Source organism: Camellia sinensis, chromosome 4 (assembly GCF_055761805.1).
Source record: "Camellia sinensis isolate YWXY chromosome 4, ASM5576180v1, whole genome shotgun sequence".
Taxonomy (NCBI): domain Eukaryota; kingdom Viridiplantae; phylum Streptophyta; class Magnoliopsida; order Ericales; family Theaceae; genus Camellia; species Camellia sinensis.
In genome coordinates, this window is record NC_138964.1 from 78761305 (window position 1) to 78781622 (window position 20318).

Below are 20318 nucleotides of genomic sequence, written 5' to 3' on the forward strand. Positions count from 1 at the left end.
TGGCTTGGAATCCAAGCGCCTGCTACAAACTCGTACGTTACTGTAGCATGCTTTTCGTGCTCTTTTTGGATATGATAGCCATACAGTTCAGACTCCCATGGTTTTTGAATCTGATTTCACAGTGTAATGTGAAACAGTGAAAACACAAAAAGAGTCCAAATCTGCAATTCTTTTTGAAAAATCGATGTTTGAATTAAATGTAAAAAATAGACTACTTTGCCAAATTACAGAGTCGCCACCTAAATATTTTTGAAAAGTTTAGGAAACCCGTGACTTGTGCCAAAGGCCATATATCCGTCATCACCAAAGTGTCTCAGCTTGGGAACTTAGGTATGAGAGGGGAAGGTCATGAATTGAGCACCCCTCTCACCCGATCAAAGACCGGCCTCTACTAATCATGATGTGATTTTTATTTACATTATATGCTCTTGTCCCGATTTATTAGGCTATCTCTACTTTGTGTTGCACGCAAGTATAGACTAATTTACAAAAATTTAAACTCTTTGATTTCATGTTTGTTTGAAAAAAGTGTTTTGAATACACATCACTTGAAAAGGTGAGTGTGTACATTAATCAATTTATCCCAATTTTCGCATTTAGCCTTTATCCACGGGCATTCAAAGAGTTATATCACTTAAGCGATTAGCCTCATGGTATTATGCTTGACATGGCAATACAAACACACAATGTGGTATGCTAAAACAATAAGTGCTCACCTAGTACTCCAAGGCAAGCAAAACAAAGGAAAAAAAATGATTAGAAAATATGCATGTTCCTAAACGATGCAATATGACTAATGCAACGCACACATTTATGCAATTTTTGTAGGCTCGACTATGAGCATAGTATATGATCCAATTCAAGATATGTGATAAATCACGTTTTCAAGCAATGAAATTGAAATTGACATTGATTAGAATGATGAGCCGAACCCAAATGTACATGAAACAAGTGTATGCAAACATGGGAATGCTAAGTAAATATGATATTCTATGCAACCATCATAAGCGGGTAAATAAAAGGGAGAAAGAAATGGGGGTTGGAAGACAAACACCATTATTACATATTTGCCCTCGTGCGAGAGGGTCCGAATTAAACTAACTATTACAACACCGAACAAATGAATTAATTGAACTAACTATCAACTAGCTTACTAAGTTATTACAACAAAGGTACTCCAATAATTACGTCAATGGAATATGAACAACAATAATCACAACAAATAATTACCTCAAGAACAACTACAACAATGATAATTGTAATATTAACACAAACAATAATGAGGCATAATGGTCGCATGCACAGTGTCCAGAAGCTGCTCTATCTGCCCAGGTTGCTCTATCTCACCCTCAGCCACTCCCCTCTGTTTCTATAAAAGGCTCACTGCTTACCACACATTGGGAGTCGGCAGGCTCCAAATGAGATCTGGCCAGGCCAAAATAGTGCCAGTCGGCTCCAAATTTTATGCCAAAAAATGTTTTGTGCTCTGAGGTGAGAATAGTGCAGATAAAGCCTTTCTAGGCCCTGTTTGTCCTTTTTGCCCCTCTCTGTCATGGGAAACTCAAGAGAAAAGCAATTTCGAGTCCAAAACCACCAACAAGCACAATTTGATGGCATGATCATTTCGAACACGTTTGGACAAAATTGAATAAATGTAATGGAAAACTACCTCTCTTTCCTATCATGAAGGCTTAAAGAGGGAAGTAGACAAGTACCAAGTCTTATCAACATATCATGGATTGATATGTGACAATTCCCGAAACGATGGACTCGTCATAACGTCCGGCCGAATCCAACCAACTCTTAAACATTTTCTTTATGCCAGTTTAGTTCGTTTTAAGCCGATTTTATTAGTCCTTGCCATTATTTAATCAATTTGTCGAAAGTGATGATTAAGTCCACTAAACGAGAAGAAATATCAAGCGAGAAGTGATTCTTGGAATGAAAGAGAGACTATGCCTTGATGATGAACCTCCGTAGAGATTAAGCCATTGAGCATAAGTCTCTTTCCCATGCCTTGAATAACCGTCAATCAGTTGAAATGACTCTCAAACAAAGCAAAAGAAAAAAAAAAGAAAAGAAAATAGGGAGGTTGTAGAAATGAATGCTAAATTGATTATTCAAATAAGACTCTTGACATGAAAATTAACCAAAGAAAACTATCAAAGTATTGATAACACAACACAACAAGCTAGATACGAAGACTTACAACACAATAAGATAGATATTCAAAGCATACAATAATTATTCAAAGCATACAATAATTAAATAAATTACAATAGCCCTAAAACAACCTCTAATATGTTAAAAACAGTGGCTAAAAATCATGTTGGGAGGCATAAAAAAGGTAGGAAAGAACAAGGCAAAACAAGGCTAGTGAATAAAGCAAGGAGAGGTGGCTAACCTCTCCATTTTTTTGAGATCTCAAACCATGCTTTTTAGCCCTTTTTTAAACTCTGAAAATCAGTTTAAAAAGAAAAGAAAAGAGTGTAAAACAAGGGTGTGAGCTATAAAGTAGAGAGCAAGAAAGGGTGTTAACTATCTTTGCCCTTTGGTAGCTATTCAAACCCAAGTTCAAACACTTGAAAAAGGATCAAAATAATACAAAAACACAAGAAATAGCCAAAGAAAGACATAAATGAAAGCAATACAAAGGTAGTAAGCTTATACCTCTTGAAAAAGGTAAGCTCTTATTTGTAACCAAACTTGGTCCAAGCTCACTCTCCAGCTTGAATTATGATTCACAAAGCTCAACCAAGGTTCTAAGTTATGGCTCCAAGGTTGTATGTAGTGTATAGATATAGTATAAGGGTGGTCAAATATCTCAAAGGTATCTTGCACAAGAAGAAGGAGCTCTCAAGGGCTGTTTTACTTTTTTGAAATTTTTCCAACCTCTAACACTGAGATATATGCTCGTATTTATAGAATTTGAGCAAAAATAGGTCGAAAATATCTTCAAACATGGACATCTGGCCCATTCCTGCCCAAAACAGTGTTTCTCGCTATCGAGAGCGGGCCGGCTCCTAATACCTATGGCCGGTTCCCAATGTGTTCCCCTGTTCCACTGTTTTAAACTCAATTTAGGGTGGCACAATGTTCAAAAATGAATTTCTGGGTTAAACATAGTATGAATATGAAAGGTTTAGGCTTGGTTTTGGAGCGCGAGCTTATGTTCCTTTGTTAAGAATTCAAATCACAATCAACACAACTTCATCATCGAGTGCACAAGACAAAGCGTCCAAGTCTTGCGGGCAGTCAAAAATGGGGTATCTATAGTTACCTTCTCTTTCCAGTACTTGTTCATGAATGCTCTAAATTTCATCATGTTTATGACGTTTTCTGTTTCGTTTGAGTTGTTAAACTCAATACTGTTGATTCAAAACTTCACTATTGAATGGGAATCCACTAAAACATATAAACCATTGTTCTGGAACCATATTAGGGCCACGAATATTCCTATGTTTCCATACTTAAAAACAAACACCCAACGGGTGAGGTAAAACCCATTCAAAACCAGGGGTTTTGATCCACATTACCGTAATAACCGAACTAAAAATGTGTTTGTGACCATCCAATAAACTACAACTGAGCTACAGTCGATTAGTCCTTTAAGTGGAACCCATCAAACTAGGCACCTTAGCAGAGACCGCACTGGACATTGAGACCAAGCTAAAACAACACCCTTTTTTGTTATTGGCCAGGCTCCATGCTACACACACTCTTGGCCGAACAAACTTCAAACTAATTTTCACTGTTTCTTTAGCCTTGTCACCACCTGGCCATAACACATTCTATGTTCTTCACTGTGCAGACTTGACTAGGTCTACTCAGACACACCATTTACTTGCCCCTTGGTGACGTGGCTCGACCGAGCACCGTTGTGATCATACCACAGTCGGGTTAAAGAGCCGAATACACATTTTTTCTTTGTCCACCCTAATACAAGGCCATGGGCAAGTACCGACTTATGGTGATTTCGCCAGGTGCCATGGTTGAATTTCGTGAGTATTACAACATTCTTGACGACGTACACCTCTCTCTGGCCAAACAAGATACAACACCTTAGGGCAAGCCAGGCTTCGTCCCTTTTACCGTGCTGTCTATCGTAGAGGGTGGACTATGGTTTCCCGTCCAGCCACTTATCTGCGAATTCCTAAGGCAAACCAGGCACTATTCCACACAATTGTCTACCAACACCTATAGAATAGTAAATGGTATTGCTGAACTCAATCGCCTTCTTAGTCTCCAACTTGGGTTGGCTGAGATCTTTCACAGTACTCGCTCGGTCAAAATGACGACGGGTGGGTATGGTACCTCAAAGTCAAAAGAGGCCAAGAGAAACTTGTTAAACAAACACCGGACAAAGACTTGCACGACGATGATTTTCTCTAGGTTTCTGGAAATTTTGAGGACCAAAAAGCCCAAATACTAGGCTATAACATAAACTGGAACAAAGGGATCGTTGGTAAGAATAGCCCGGTCACATTGCTTTTTTTCCCAAGTCTACCTGTCGTGCTTACCTTTGTTCTGTTTGCAGATTTGAACATGCTAAAGACAAACTACCCCTATGCTAATTAGGATACACTTTGTGTCGCGTTGCGATACAAGCATAGGGACTGGTTTGAGCTCTTACATTTCCAATCGACTTATTGATGCAACAACAAACGAAAGAGTAAGGTAACCGACTTCTTCCTAGAGTCTTCGCCAGAACCAGACCCAAACCTCTCTAAAAAAAACCTAGTCCCTTTAACCGAAGAGCAAAAGATGGCAAAGAGGAGAGTTGTGCGGGCTTTGATTACCGTGCAAACATCCGCTGAGATCCCCACCGAACAACTTCAAATCAACCAGCCGCACGAGACTGTCATCACCTTCCCGACTACTAGGGCATCATCATCTCGGCCAAGCAAGCGAGCTCACACCTCGACTGCCGAATAACAATGGTTGGAAGAGGACACCACGCTCCTAGAAGTCAAACTACCTGATTCGCAAGGAGGCCACCGTTCTGGCCAAGATAATCCTTTCTCACCTGCGTGGGCACCGGTCTTGATGTTCAAGGGCTGGGCTGTGACTACCACAGACTTTGTGGTTGCCAAAAGTGATCCTCTGCTGGCCTTTAATTTGTCCAAGAGCCTGTGCATACCGGACGATATGGAGCACCATGAGCATCTGGCCGAGCTCAAAGCTATCCAGTTGGCTACCAAGTCTATGGTGTTGGTAAGCTTGGACTCCGCATTCCCTTTCTACTTCCTCTCTAACCTTCTGCTCGATTCTAACTCATTGTTTCTTTGATCGGATTGCAAGCTGTGCAGAAGAATCACGTTGCCCACCAATGCGTGCTGGAGTTGAGGAAAATAGCTCAGACTGTCGTTGCTGATACTGAAGCCAAGGCTACCAAGCTAAAAGAGCTCAAAGCTAAGATGGTTGAGCTGAGTGCCGATCGAGATCGATTGGCCGAGCTAGTCAATGAGGCTGAGGCAAACAAACAAAAAGCATTGGCCGAAAAGAAAGACTGCTATCTTCGTGAGCTTTCCAAGTTGGAAAGGAAAAAAGGTGCCGAAATAAAAGCTCTGGAGAAGAAGATGGAGGATGCCGAGGACCGTGGTTACACCGAGGGTGAACAAACCTATGTTAAACAATGCGAGGTAGCCAAGGATATCTTCTTCAAATGCAGTTAGAAGGCAGCGGCAGAGCAGCTTGGCCAGGTGCCTAACTTAGAGGTCTTCCTCAACCCTTCGCCCAACTTCATCCCAAGCTATATGGCGGCGTGTGCCAATGCCATGCAGTAGAAGCTCCTATAAGTGGAAGAGGAAGACAATCCAATACAGAACAAGAAAAATACATCACCAGCTCGATCAGAAATGCCAAACTAGGCCGAGCAAAGCCTTGTTGTTAAAGAAGGGATCACTGATCTGACACTAGACGGTGGTACTAGAGGCCACCAGGAGGACACATAAGTCGGTACTAGTGTGGACGCCGAGCTAGAGGAACTACTCGGTTAATTGCGATGTGTAGGCCTTGTATTACCCCTTTCTTTTTTGTTTTTGTACAATGTACCCGGGCTATACGCCCCACCTTTTGTAAGCACGTCTTTTATCAATGAACGAAATTTTTTGACTTTTATCTCGATTACTTTGTTTACTCTACAATGACTTGAATTATTTTCACTATATGTATAGACGAACTAACAAACTCTACCTCCCCAATCCTGCCAACCGTTTTTGGCGGAGATCAACATCTCGGTCCTAAAGTGCCAAAAAGTTGTTGGTCATATTTGCCAACCTCTTTTGGCCGAGATAATCATCTCAGTCAAAGGTACAAAAAAGTTATTGGTCATACTTGCCAACCTCTTTTGGTCGAGATAATCATCTCGGTCAAAGGTACAAAAAGTTGATTGGTTATACCTGCCAACATTCTTTAGCGAGATCTTGATCTTGGCTAAAAGTGCAAAAATGTGTTGGTTAAACCTGTCAACCTGTTTTAGCCTAGATCCTGATCTTAGCTAAAGGTGCAAAAATGTGTTGGTCAAGCCTGCCAACCTTCTTTAGCCTAGATGTTGATCTCGGCTAAAGAGTGCAAAAATATGTTGGTCAAACCTGCCAACCTTCTTTAGCCTAGATACTGATCTCAGCTAAAGAGTGCAAAAATGTGTTGGTCAAACATGCCAACCTTCTTTAGCCTAGATCTTGATCTCGGCTAAAGAGTGTAAAAAGTGATATTGGTCAAACCTGCCAACCTACGTTGCCCCCCAATCGGGCAATGAGTACAAATAGTTTTACGAACAGAGGAATACAAGTACTGAAATAATTTAAACTAAAAAAATGTCTGCTTGTTTTATTGAATATGAAAAAGAAAAATTACAAGTGTCTGAAGAGCTAAAAATAAAATACTTTGAGATTGGTTGTGTTCCAAGGCCTTGGGATTACTCGGTCGTCCACGTCTTCAAGGTGGTATGCTCCTTTTCTTGCCAAACCGATCACTCTGTATGATCCTACCCAGGTAGGTCCTAATTTTTCATCTCCAGACACCAGAGTGTTTCCCATTACTTTACGCAGCACCCAATCTCCAATCTTGAATTGTCTTGGATGCACTACCTTGTTGTATTTTCTAAACAATTCTTGTTGATACAAGGCGATGTGGACCATTGCCCTCTCTCTTCGTTCGTTAGCCATATCTAGCTCCAAGGCTATGGCCTCTTCGTTCACATCAAGATCAAAATTTTCGCTTCTAATAATGGGGAGGCCAACTTCTAAGGGGATTACTGCCTCTGTGCTATAGGCTACGACAAAAGGTGTTTCGCCGGTCGACTGCCTAGGTGTTGCTTGGTATACCCATAAGACGTGGGGGAGTTCTTCTGCCCATTTTCCTTTTGCCTTTTCCAGGCTCTTTTTTAGACCGTCTAAGACTACTTTGTTGGAGCCTGGCCATTAGCTTGGGGGTATGCTGGCATAGAGTTGTAGAATTCGATCTTGTACTCTTCGCAAAAATCCCTAAAGATTTGTCCATCAAATTGAGTGTCGCTGTCAGATATCAGGGCCTTGGGAATTTCGAACCGCATTATGATGTTTTGCCAGACAAACTTCTTGACATCTTTCTCCTTGATGGAGGCCAGTGCCTCCGCTTCTACGCACATGGTGAAGTAGTCTGTTGTCACAATAAAGAACTTTTTGTTGCTTGGTGTGGTTGGGAGTGGTCCCACTATGTCTAGGCCCCACATTACAAAAGGCCAAGGGCTAGTCAATGGTAAGATCTCTCTTGCTAGCTAATGGATTTAATGCGTGAACTTTTGACATTTTATGCATTTTTGACGTACTTCTTAGTGTTTGGGTAGACACCCCATTTTTGACCATCCTCAAGACTTGGATGTCACCGTTTGAACACTCGGTAATCATCCTTGTTTGTGTTCGTCTTGAGTTCCCGGAGGTCTCGGCTACGTGCCTTGCCTCAGGATCTCTCGACTCGACTGTTTTGTGTTTGGTCTCACACCAAACACTTGTGTTTTTGCTTTGGAGGGCAGGGAATGGCTTGTTGGCCTTCCCCACACTCCACCGGCCATGGCTTGAGGCCAACGGTTGTGTTTTGTTGCTATCAGCCAAGTATTTGGCCGATCGGCACTCTAGATGGTTGTAGACACCCCATTTTTGACCGACCTTGAGACTCAGACGTCACCAGTTGAGCGCTTGGTGATACTGCATATTGTGCTCGTCCAGAAGTTTCAGAGTCTCGGCTGCGGGCCTTGCCTCCGAACTTCCAGACTCTTTTGTGCTTTGCCTCGGTTTGCGAACCAGGCTCGGTTTTCTCTGTTTCTTTTCCTGAGGGGAGGGAGAGGTCCCGTAAATCATCTCTCAGTGGCCGTGGGCTACATTTTGTGGCTGTAAGCCATTTTGCCCATTTCGGAGCCTGGTTTCCGGTTTTTCGGAGCCGTTGGCCGTATGCCTCGGTTCGGGACCGCTTAACCACCTCCGTTTGCCCCGGTTTTTGGCATGCATCTTATTTACTCCCTTTTGAGGGACACTGAGGTCCGAGAGACCCACTTCCTGGTCGAATGCCACTTTCGGTGGTTAACAGGCAGTTTTCGGGGCCCCGAACTGCGTGTTCTGGCCCCCGAACATTCGTTTTGCATCGGTTTTCGTTGATTTTTGGCAGGCACCTCTGTTTCATCCCCAGGAATGCCGTAGAAGGGTGGGAGGCCAGCAATTATTTCAGAAACCAGTTATATATCCTCCGACGCCCGTTTTCCTCACTTCCGAGCCAATGTTGACCACCCTGGGGCCACTTTCTTGCACCCAAAACCACATATTTGTGATGTACACACCTGGGAGGCCACTAATATCATATGGCCGGCCACTAATGTTGCTTGACCCTTTTGAACCCCTCCTAAAAGTGGGTTGTTCTCTCTCCTGGGTCACTTTTTCCAGTGTTTGACCACATGGTTGTGTTGTACACACATGGGAGGACACCAATATCATATGGTCGGCTACTAATTCTCATTGACCTTTTTGACCCTTAGCCGGCCGGCCATAAGAGGTGGCCGGCCGGCCACCTGCAGCTGAGATAATAGGCCGGCCTTGATCCTTGCCCCCTGCTTAGTTCAGAACTGACCTTTTTTCCCCCCAAAAACCTGTATCCGAGGGACAACCTTTTGGGGAGGAAACTTGATCCATTTTCCCCCCACTTTTTCCCTCCATTTCCCCCCCATTTTGGGCTATATACCTGGCCTCCAGCTCTGTCCCAAGGGTTGGAAAAAATTGCCTTAGGCTCTTGCATGTATATCTCCCTCCATCTCATCCATTTCCTTCAAAAAACACCCAAATCCTACCCCATTTTCACACCATCATCTAGCATCACCACCACTAATCCATTTCCAGCAGCTTGGGGAGCTTTCCAGCAACTAGGAGGCACCACTTCTCAAGCCAAGAAGCAACCAAGGGTTGGTCTCCAAGGGTAAGTACCAATTCCCTCTTTTGAGCCCAATTTTGCAACATTTTTCTAGCCTCTTTTCTTACTGTTTTGAGCTCCGACCAAAACTAAAAAGGTCATTTTTTTGAGCTCATTTTCTTATTTCATTAAGGGCTCAACACTGTTTGAGCCCCCCATATTTCACTTGCTTCATTATCCTTCTTATATACCGTTATCCTGCATAGTATTTTTAGCCTACGTGTGATCTGTTTTGGAGCATGATGTAAACTGTAGATAGGCTTATTTTGAGCCCTTCTTCAACATTGAAGAAGGGCTCATCACTGTTTGGGACCTCCATGTTCCACTTTCCATTATACCCCTCTTTGGTCCCCATTTTTGCATGCTTTGGCAGCCCATTGTGCTTCTGTTTTTGGTCTTTTTACAGAACTGAAAATAGTATTATTTTGGCCCATTATTCATGTTTCATTAAGGGCATTTCATGGTTTGAGGCATATTTTGTACACTTCATGTTATATCTCCCTTTTGGGCCTCATTTTTGCATAGCATTTTGGACATATTTGCATACTGTTTTGGGTCCGGCCATCAACTGTAAAATGCATTATTTTTGGCTCCTCTTCAACATTTTTGAAGGGCCCCTTTGTGTTTAAGGCCATAAACCACTACTTGCTTCTTTGGCCATCTTTTGGCCCATTTCTTGCATGAGAGTTTATCCATACCTGTGCTGGTTTTTGTGGTTTTCCATAAACTGTAAAAGATTATATTTTGGGCCCCTCTTCAACTTTGTTGAAGGGACTTAATCTGTTTGAGGTCAGCAGCTGTGAGTTGTTTCATTATCTCACATTTAGGGCCATTTTTGCATGCTATTTTTGCCCTATTTGTGTTTGCTTTTTGGCCATGATTTGAACTGTAAAAATGCTTATCTAGGGGCTATCTCATGTTCAAATTATGCATGCATTGCATAGCTATAGGCCATTTCATGCGCCAAAATCCATGTTTCGGGGCTCGTTCCATGCATCGAGTTTCATTTTACCGGGTTTTGGGGCTGTTTTGCATCTCATTTTACCTCTGGTTTTTGCATTATCATATGCCATATTCCATGTCTTTTCCATGTCTCATTAGAGTGGCATTTTGGTGCCTGAGGGTCGGTCCTCGGTTTGCGTGCACGCGTGCACGCATTTCGAGTTGTCTTGTTTTCATCTGATGGCCTCCTATGTGAGTGTGGCTGAGGCTCTCTCATGTTGGTGTAAGCCCATTATTGCATTGAGTATGCCATTTCATCCATAGCATTGTGCATGCTCGGTTGTGTATTACCTCGTGCAGCGTGTATGCCATTCCATAACATTGTGTATGTTAGGATTGTATCTTAGTTGCATTTCATGCATGTCATGCATATTGCATCATGTTCGGGATAGGAGTTAGCCCGGGCACGGGAGACGAGGTGTGTTTCGTACTCCGAGTGACGGAACGTGTCTCAATTCCCTAGTCACCGACACTCCGGATCATCCATGATGGAGTTAGGTTTTAGTTGAGTTTTTATGTGCATTCATTCTATATTGAGTTGCACATTTTGATTCCTCGGACATCATGCATCGAGATGCGTGATTGGTGGCACGAGGATCGAGGCATGCATATATCTGTGAAAATACATTGCCATGCCCCTTTCCTGCTCTCTGTTGTAGCAAAATGAAGAATCGGTAACTTTTCGGAGCTTGGCACGTATTTCAAAAAAAGGTGTAAACAGAGGCTAATTGGGGCATCGTCATGGATTTCCGCGCAAAGGCAACCCGGGCATGCATCATTCATCATCCGGAATGGAATCAAGGTAGTCCCTGGCTTGCATGCCAGTTTATTTATTTTCTTAGTTAATTTGTTAATTAACTAGGAATTTGTACATTATTTGGACTGTATTATTTGGACTGTAATATTCTTTTATTCGGGACTGTATATTTATTTGGACCCTCTGCGCGAGGGCAATGTTGTAATAAGTGTGCGTGAGTGTGATTTATGTCTTCCAACCCCACGTCTTTCTTCCTTTTTGTTTACCTGCTTATGACGGTTAGATTAGGGCATGTTTCAATTAGCATACAGTATGATAGCATGTTTGCATTCATTCATCTGTCTTGCATGCACCGTGCTCGGCGCATCATACTAACTGCATTGTACTTTTAATTCCAAATTGAATACATGTTAGTTGTAGCATTCCATATGCCATGTTTAGAATAGCCGAGCCTGCTATAGTTTGCGTTTTTGCATGTTTTGCATTAGGCATTTCTGTATACTTAGGATCACGCATGATTTCTAATGTAGTTTCTGTTTTGGCTTGGAGTACTTGGTGAGTTTTATGCTTTAGCATCCTTGCATGCGTGTGAGTGACTGCCATGAATAGCATGCTTACCATGAGGCTAATTGCTTATGTGATATATCTGCCTGAATGCTTGTGGGTGAAGGTTGGGTTGTTTGGATTGGAACAAATCATCAACTGTGAGTTTTAAGCCCACTAGATAGTGGCAAAACCATCTTTTCTTAAGCCCACCTGAGGGTGGCAAAATCTGCATCTTTTAAGCCTACTTGCGAGTAGCAAACCATCTTTCAAAAACAAACATGAAATGTTTTGTTCCAATTCAGGTGACCCAGTCTATACTTGTATGCTGTGCGCATCACATAGTAAATCTAGGCTAATAATCGGGATAAGAACACACAATGTTTTCAAAACTAGATATCATGGTTAGTAGAGGCCGATCTTTGATCGGGCGAGCGGGGGTGCTCACGAAGTGACCTTCCCCAATCGTACCCAAGTTCCCGAGCCGAGGCAACTTTGGTGATGACGGACACGTGGCCTTAGGCAAACGAGTCAGGGTTTCCTAAATTTCCCCCAAAATAAAATATTTAGGTGGCGACTCTGTATCTGGCAAAGCAGTCCATGTTTGGCACTTCTTTCAAAAAAATCTATTTTCTCAAAACGATTTGTCGGATTTGGACTCTTTGGTTCAGACTTAGAACCGTGACATTTTAGAGTCCTGAGCTGTAGTGACCCCAAATGAACAGAACGGGATTTCCCACCTAGGGCGTTCGGGGACGTCTACAATGGTCGACCGATCATGTATTTTGGTCAAATTGCATTTTTGGCTGGTCGACCACTGTTCATCTGTTTTTGCAGATATTTTTATGCCAGCTATGCTAGCTGACATACACTTTACTCCCCTCCATACACATGCATGGAGGGATCTCCCTCTTGACTAGCTTACTTGAGAAGCTTTGCAAGAGTGAGCTCTATAAGAGGGAGCCTCTTCTCCCTCCATTAGGGTTAGACAAAAAATCCCAGGGGAGCTCTGGTTTTAGGGTTAGCATAGTATATCTATTTTTATCTCTATTTCTCCCTCTCTTTTGCCTTGTGTGTGTGTTTAGTCTTACTATTGCACACAAACACCTAGTCCTACACCTTCTCTTGGTTGCTGAGGGACCAGAAGGCTGTTCTTGGTGTTTTTGGGTGGTTTTGAGCTTGAAGAAGCTGCTGGAGCATCATTCTTGAAGAAGGTCTTCAAGGGTAAGATTCTTGCCCTTTTTACCCCATATTTGCATAGTCTTTTTGCATATCTTGAAACCTTTTTTAGACTCTGTGTATAACACATAAAAGTCTTGTTTTTGCCTGCTCTAAATAGTTGTTTAAGAGTGTTTTGTTGTTTGAGGTCGTTTGACCCCTCTTAGGGCTTGTTTGGCCCCATTTTGTGCTATTTTGGGTGAGCTCCGGGACCACCTTGTTTGGGCCTCCTCACCACTGAAATCTTGAGGTATTTCAGTGGTGAGGATGGTGCCTTGAGGTCCTAACAAGGAGAGGGCCACCCCCTCTCCTTGTTGTCCTTGAAAAGGGCCATTTTTGCCTCATATGTGAGCATCCTTTTTAAGTTCATGTTGGCCATGTCTTAAGTGTTATTTGTGATTATTTTGCCATGATATAGCACTGTTTTTACTTGGTTTAGACACACCATGCTTGCTTTGCATACTTGTCTTGCAATGCCATGAAATTGCCTTAACATGTATCTAGCATTTAGACCACTATGCTTACTTGTTTTGACTTAGCTTTGTGAAGCTTTTATGCATGTTTTAGTGTGTTTGAGGACTGTTTTTGGTTGTTTGGGTCATCCATGATTTGCTTTGTATAGCTACCATGCAATCTCCCTTGTAGGCCTTGAGTGTTGGACCCTCTAGCATGCTCTATTTTGCATTATTTTAGTGGTTTGGAACCACTTGCTATGTCATTTCAGTCCTTGTGGCATGCTTGTATGCTTGCATTTAATGCTCCTTTAATGCTTTAAGAGGTTGGTGTCTTATGCTCCATGTTTGGTCCCTTTTGCATGCCTTGAGAATTAGGTCATTTAGATGCCATCTAAGTGGTTTTTGGGGCTTGCTTTTGCATGACTTAGGACTGTTTCGGCTCATTTTGGTCATTTGCTTCATGTGTCACATGACCATAGTTTAACTCCTTGGGTTTGGTTACATGCCTTGCTTGTATTGGTAGGTGGATTTGGTATCATCTTAACACGATTTTCAGAGTTTGATGTGCATGCCATTTGTCCATGATTATCCTCTTTTAAGTGTGCTTAAAAGATGCTCTTTAATGCTTAAGTGTTGGGCCATGTTCGCATGCATTGTTTGTGCGTGTATTTGCCTCCATTCCATAGCATTTTGGCTTCCTATTTAGACATGGCCGAGGCTTGTCCATATTGGTCTAAGTCCACCTTTCGCATGTTGTTCAAATGTGATCACATTGCTACATGCTTGCATGCTTCGGTTGCATAATGTTTTGCATGCTCATTACTTGCATTGTTGACACATGCTTAGCTATATTACATTTTGTTGCATGTTTCCCCCATGTTCATGTTTGCATGCTTGCCCTCATGTTCATATTGCATGCTTAGTTCACATGCCTAGGTTGCATTGCATTGAGCATGCATGCCTTGTCTCTTGATCAAGTGATAGAGGTTGGGCCTTATGTGTTTGTTTGCATTTCATTTGAAATCAAAATGCACAACTTGGCCTCTTTGGCCATCACGCATTGAAATGTGCGATTGGTGGTCCGAGGGTCAAGCACCACCCTCCTTTGAGTCATAAACATGATAAGGAGTGTGGTTGGTGCAAACATTGCTTGAAATGCATTGCCATGCCATGTTTTGCCCTCTACTGCTGTCAAAACAAGTTTCTGTAGGAAGCTTTGGCCGGCCGACCATCCTTAGTGCCGACCGACCGACCAAATATGGATGGCCGAGAGATCAATCAATGGCCGATGACCATTACCAATGGCCGGAGATGATTCCCCGTGGCCGGTGGTACTCTACAGTGTCCATGGAGCATACCTTGGGAGTTGTGAAATTTTCAGAGGAGCAGAGCAGGGTAAACAAAGGCAACTTGTGCATGGCGACAGATTTCCGAGCAAACCCGAGCACGCGTGCATTGGACCCTTTTCCGAGGCCTTTTACTGCTTTCTTAGCTTAGTTAATTTGCTTAACTAGTTAAGTGGTCTGTAATATTTAATTAGCTTGTAGGTTAATTAATTTGTATTATTCTTTTGGTCCCTCCGAGCGAGGGCAAATTTGTAATAAGCGTGCGTGTGTGTGATGCATGTCTTCCAATCCCTACTTCTTTCTCCCTTTCACTTACCTGCTTTTGATGGTTAATATTAGGGCATATTTCAATTAGCATCCTTATGCTATGCATGCGTGCATCCATTCATTTGTATTGCATGCACCGGGCTCGGCGCATCATACTAATTGCATAGTATCTCAAATCTAACTTGAATACATGTTATCTGTGCATTTCACATGCCATCCATAGATTAGTCGAGCCTATTCTAGTGACATTCTGTATGTGATGCCTTAGCTATTTTAACATGAACTAGGATCATGCATGATTACTAACTAGTTTCTTGTTTTGGCTCGAAGTACACCGTGAGTGTTTATGCTTTAGCATCTTGCATGTATGTGAATATTAACATGACAGCATGCTTGCCATGTGGCTATGTGCTTATGTGATATAACTGTCTGAATGCCTGTGGGTAAAGGTTGAGTTACTTAAATTGGAACAACGCATTGAATATGAGTTTTAAGCCTACTTGAGAGTGGCAAAATTATATTTTCTAAGCCCACTTGAGGGTGGCAAAATTCATGTCTTAGCCTACTTGCGGGTAACACCATCAAACCATTTTCAAATAAATAAACATGACATGTTTCGTTCCAATTTAGGCGACTTAGTCTATACTTGTTTGATGTGCGCATCACGTAGTAAATCTAGGCTAATAACCGGAATAAGAACGCATAATGTTTTCAAAACAAGATATCACGGTAAGTAGAGGCCGATCTTTGATCGGGAGAGAGGGGGTGCTCATAGTTGACCTTCCCCAATCGTACCCAAGTTCCCGAGCCGAGGCAACTTTGGTGATGACGGACACGTGGCCTTTGGCACCGAGTCAGGGTTTCCTAAATTTCCCAAAATAAAATATTTAGGTGGCGACTCTGTATCTGGCAAAGCAGTCCATGTTTGACACTTCTTTTTAAAAATCTGTTTTTCAAAATGATTTGCCGGATTTGGATTCTTTGGTTCAGATTAAGAACCGTGACGATTTGAGAGTCCGAACTGTAGTGAGCCCAATACGAACAGAACGGGACTTATCCTCCCAGGGCGTTCGGGGACGTCTACAGTTTGCTTGCATGTATGGCCACCAATACCCTTGTGAAATAGCTCAGTAGGCCAGTGATCTCACACCTTGGTAATTTCCACAATGCCCTCGTGGATTTCGAACAAGAATGCTTCGACGTTGCTAGGATGGACAAACTTTATGTACGGTCTTGTGAAGGATTTTTTGTACAATGCGAGCGATAGGGAGAGCCAAAATCGCTGTGACTTTGCTCTAATTTTGTTGGCCTCCTTCTTGTCTTCTGACAAAATGCCATCTTTTAAGAACACCACTATGGGGTCCATCCAGGAGGGACCTAACTCGGCGTAGCATACTTTGGTTGCTTCAGGTTCTTCAATACTTGGTCTTGGCAGGAAGTCCATTAGCAATGGGTGTGGGATAGACGTGTTTGCCATCGATGCAATATCTACCTTGCTATTTTCTTCTCAGCCGATTTGTTTTATCTTACTACTTCAAACTTCATGATCTCCTTTCTGACCAACTCTTGATGCTTGGCCATTCCATCATCCTTTGCTTCGTAGTCACCCAAAATTTGGTTGACTACTAATTGGGAGTCACTGTACACCATCAGCTCGGTGGCCTCCATGTAGAATGCTGACTCCAAACCAGCTAATAGTGCTTTGTATTCAGCCTCGTTATTAGATGCTGGAAATCCAAGGTTGATTGCCTGTTCAATGGTCAAGCCATCTAGCGAGATGAGGACTATCCCAAGTCCAGCACCATGCCTGTTGGACGCTCCATCCACGAAGAGCTTCCACATCTCCACTACAAACAACTTCCAGTAAGTGGAGGGATCTGATGACGTCTTAGGATCTGGGATGCTAACGGTGCTTTCTCTAAAATTTTTGTCCCTTGTAGCAAATTGTTCCTCACTACTTGATTGTTTTAGCATTCCATTCTTAGGCGTATCTTCAGTAGCCGTTGTAAGACTAAATGGTTCGCTGCTCACTTGCTCGCCTTCTTGCGGGGGCAGCGCTATTCCCACGGCCTTTCCCAACTTTGCTCGGTTATCTCCGTCAAGTCCACTAGGCATACATAATGACTACCTGGCGCAAACTCTGCCATGAGGTTGCCAATGCTTGGGCTTTTATCGCGGTTTGTGGCTGGAACTTGATGTCAAACTGTCCTAGCTCCATAGCCCAGTTTAATATTCGCCCTAAAAAGTTCACTTTTTCAAATAAAGGTTTTAAGGGAAATGGTGTTAAAACGACCAATGTGTGGGCGTGAAAATAGTGCGCTAGTTTTCTTGAGGTCATCATTAAAGCTAAAGCGAGCTTTTCTAATGGCAAGTACCTTATTTGAGCGCTTAGTAATGTCTTGCTCACATAAAAAATGGGCAAGTGCTATATTCCTTCAGCGCGCACCAAAATTGCCCTAACAGCATACTGGGATACTACTAAGTGAAGGAAGAGCTCCTCTCCTAGCACTGGTGCCAACAGTGGTGGAGAGGTCATGTATTCTTTTAAGCTCTCCAGAGCTTGGTCACACTCATCATCCCACTCAAACTTGGCTTTAAGTGCCTGGAAGAATGGTCGACACCTATCTGACGATTGACTTATAAATCGGTTTAGGGCTACAGCCAGGCCTGTGAGATGTTGCACTTCTTTGACTGTGTTAGGCCTATCTAGCTCTTGAACGGCTTTGATCTGAGACGAATCAGCTTCTATACCCCAGTTGGTTACCAGAAAACCCAGAAATTTTCCTGACCCCAGGCCAAGTGCGCACTTGGATGCGTTCAGTCGTAATTTATGGGTCTTCAAAATTTAAAACATCTCCACTAGGTCATTGAGAGGTCTCCTTCATTCTTGCTCTTCACTACCATGTCATCCATGTAAGCTTCCATTGTTCTTCCTAACAATGGTTCGAATATTTTGGTGATCATTCGTTAGAATGTTGCCCCCGCATTCTTTAGGCTAAAGGGCCTGACCTTGTAGCAATATAACCCCCTAGGTGTTGTAAAGGATGTAACCTCCTGGCCCAGTTCATACATAGCGATCTGATAATATCCACGATATGCATCAAGAAAGCTAATTCGGTTGTGACTTGCAGTTAGGTCCACCAGTTGGTCTATCCGTGGTAGAGGAAAGCTGTCTTGAGGGCATGCATTGTTGACTATCTTGTAGTCTATGCAAATGTGCCACTTGTTGTTTTCCTTTGGTACTACCACGGTGTTGGAGATCCACTTGGGATAGTGAACCTCTCTAATTGCCCTTGCTTCTAGTAGGTTTCCCATTTCCTCAGGCACTACCTCGGAGTGGTAAAGTGTCGCTCGGCGAGTTCGCTGCATGATTAGTCCGGCAGTTGGATGAACATTGAGTTGATGGCAAACGAAATTAGGGTCAATGCCTGGCATATTGTATGGCGTCCAGGCAAACAACTCGACGTCAGAGATCAAGAACTCCATGATCTCGATTCTCTCGGGTGCTGGACAAAGATGAGCTGAACAAACAGAACTTTTTTGGAACCTTCTCATCTATCCTAGCCTCCACCAGATCTTCTATTGTCTTTTGTTCGGCTGCCTTCCCGACGTCTACGAACAGCTTGTTGCTCTCTGGCTCTTTCACCATTTGTACGAACCCTTTTGCAGCTCGGTTGCCATTTACTGTAACGAAGCATTGTTTGGACATGATTTGATCTCCTAAGACCTCTTCAATCATTCCAGCCTCGTTAGGGAACCATATCACCTGATGGTAGGTTGATGCTACCGCTTGCATGGTGTACAACCATGCTCTTCCTAAGATTATGTTGTAAGTGCAAGGGACTTTCAATATCCAAAATTTCACTTGTTTCACCATTGTTCCAGCTTTAATTGGCAGAATTATCTTGCCAACCGGCCATTCTGGCATTGAGTTGAAACCGACCAAGGGAGATGTTGCGGGTGCTAAATCTTTGTCCTCCAATTTGAGTTGCTTAAATGTCTCATAGTTCATTATCTCGCATGAGCTCCCTTGGTCAATCAAAATCCGTTTGATACCAAATTTCTTGACACGTAAAGTAACCACTAGTGCGTCATTGTGAGGGCTTTGTAACCACGCTAAGTCCTTGTCTGAAAATGTGATGAGATTTGTTGCTTCCATTTTTTCCTTTTTCACAATAGGCTATGCACTCTGTACCTCTCTCATGTGCTCAGCCTTCTTGATCATCCCTCTGAGCTCACATACTCGTTCAGGCTCGATGATTCCATATATCACATTGATTACGCCTTGGGACAGACTGTCAGCCGACATCTCGTCTGGCCCGTTGCGGTTCTTGGGGGCTGGCTAAGCTCCCCCTTCAATATACTGGTCCAGGTGGCCTGCGGCCACTAAATCCTCCAGATGCTACCTTAATGGCAAAAAATTTTCAGTTTGATGCCCCATTTCATCATGGAAGGTGCACCGGTACCTAGCGTTGTAACCTTTTTGTGCTTCTCCCAACTTGGTTGGCCGCCGAACAAAGCGTTTGTCGCGTATCTCACTAAGAATTCGGTAGATAGGCTTATTGAACACCGTGGTGATGGCAGTGCGAACTCTCAACGAAGGAATGTATACACCAACTCCAAAGTTGTGTTGATTGTGATTCGAATTCTCAACGAAGGAATGTAAGCTCGTGCTCTAAAACCAACTCCAAACCTTTCATATTCATACCATACTTACCCCATAAATTCATTTTTGACCATTATGCCACCCTACACTGAGTTTAAAACAGTGGAACAGGGGAGAACATTGGGAGCCGGCCGTAGCTATTGGGAGCCGGCCAGCTCTCGATAGCGAGAAACACTGTTCTGGGTGGGAACGAGCCAACTGTCCGCTTTTGAAGATATTTATGACCTATTTTTGCTCAAATTCTATAAATACGAGCATATATCTTAGTGTTATAGGTTGGAAAATTTTCAAAGAAGCAAAAACATAGTTGAAAGCTCCTTATTCTTGTGCAAGCTACCTTTAAGATATTTGATCATCCTTATACCATATCTATACACCATAGACAACCTTAGAGCATGAACTTAGAACCTTGGTTGAGTTTTGTGAATCATAATTCAAGCTTGAGAGTGAGCTTGGACCAAGTTTGGTTTACAAACAGGGGCTTACCTTTTCAAGAGGTATAAGCTTACCATCTTTGTATTACTTTCATTTATGTCTTTCTTGGGCTGTTTCTTGTGTTTTTGTATTGTTTTGATCCTATTTGAAGTGTTGGAACTTGGGTTTGAATAGCTACAAAAGGGTAGAGAGGG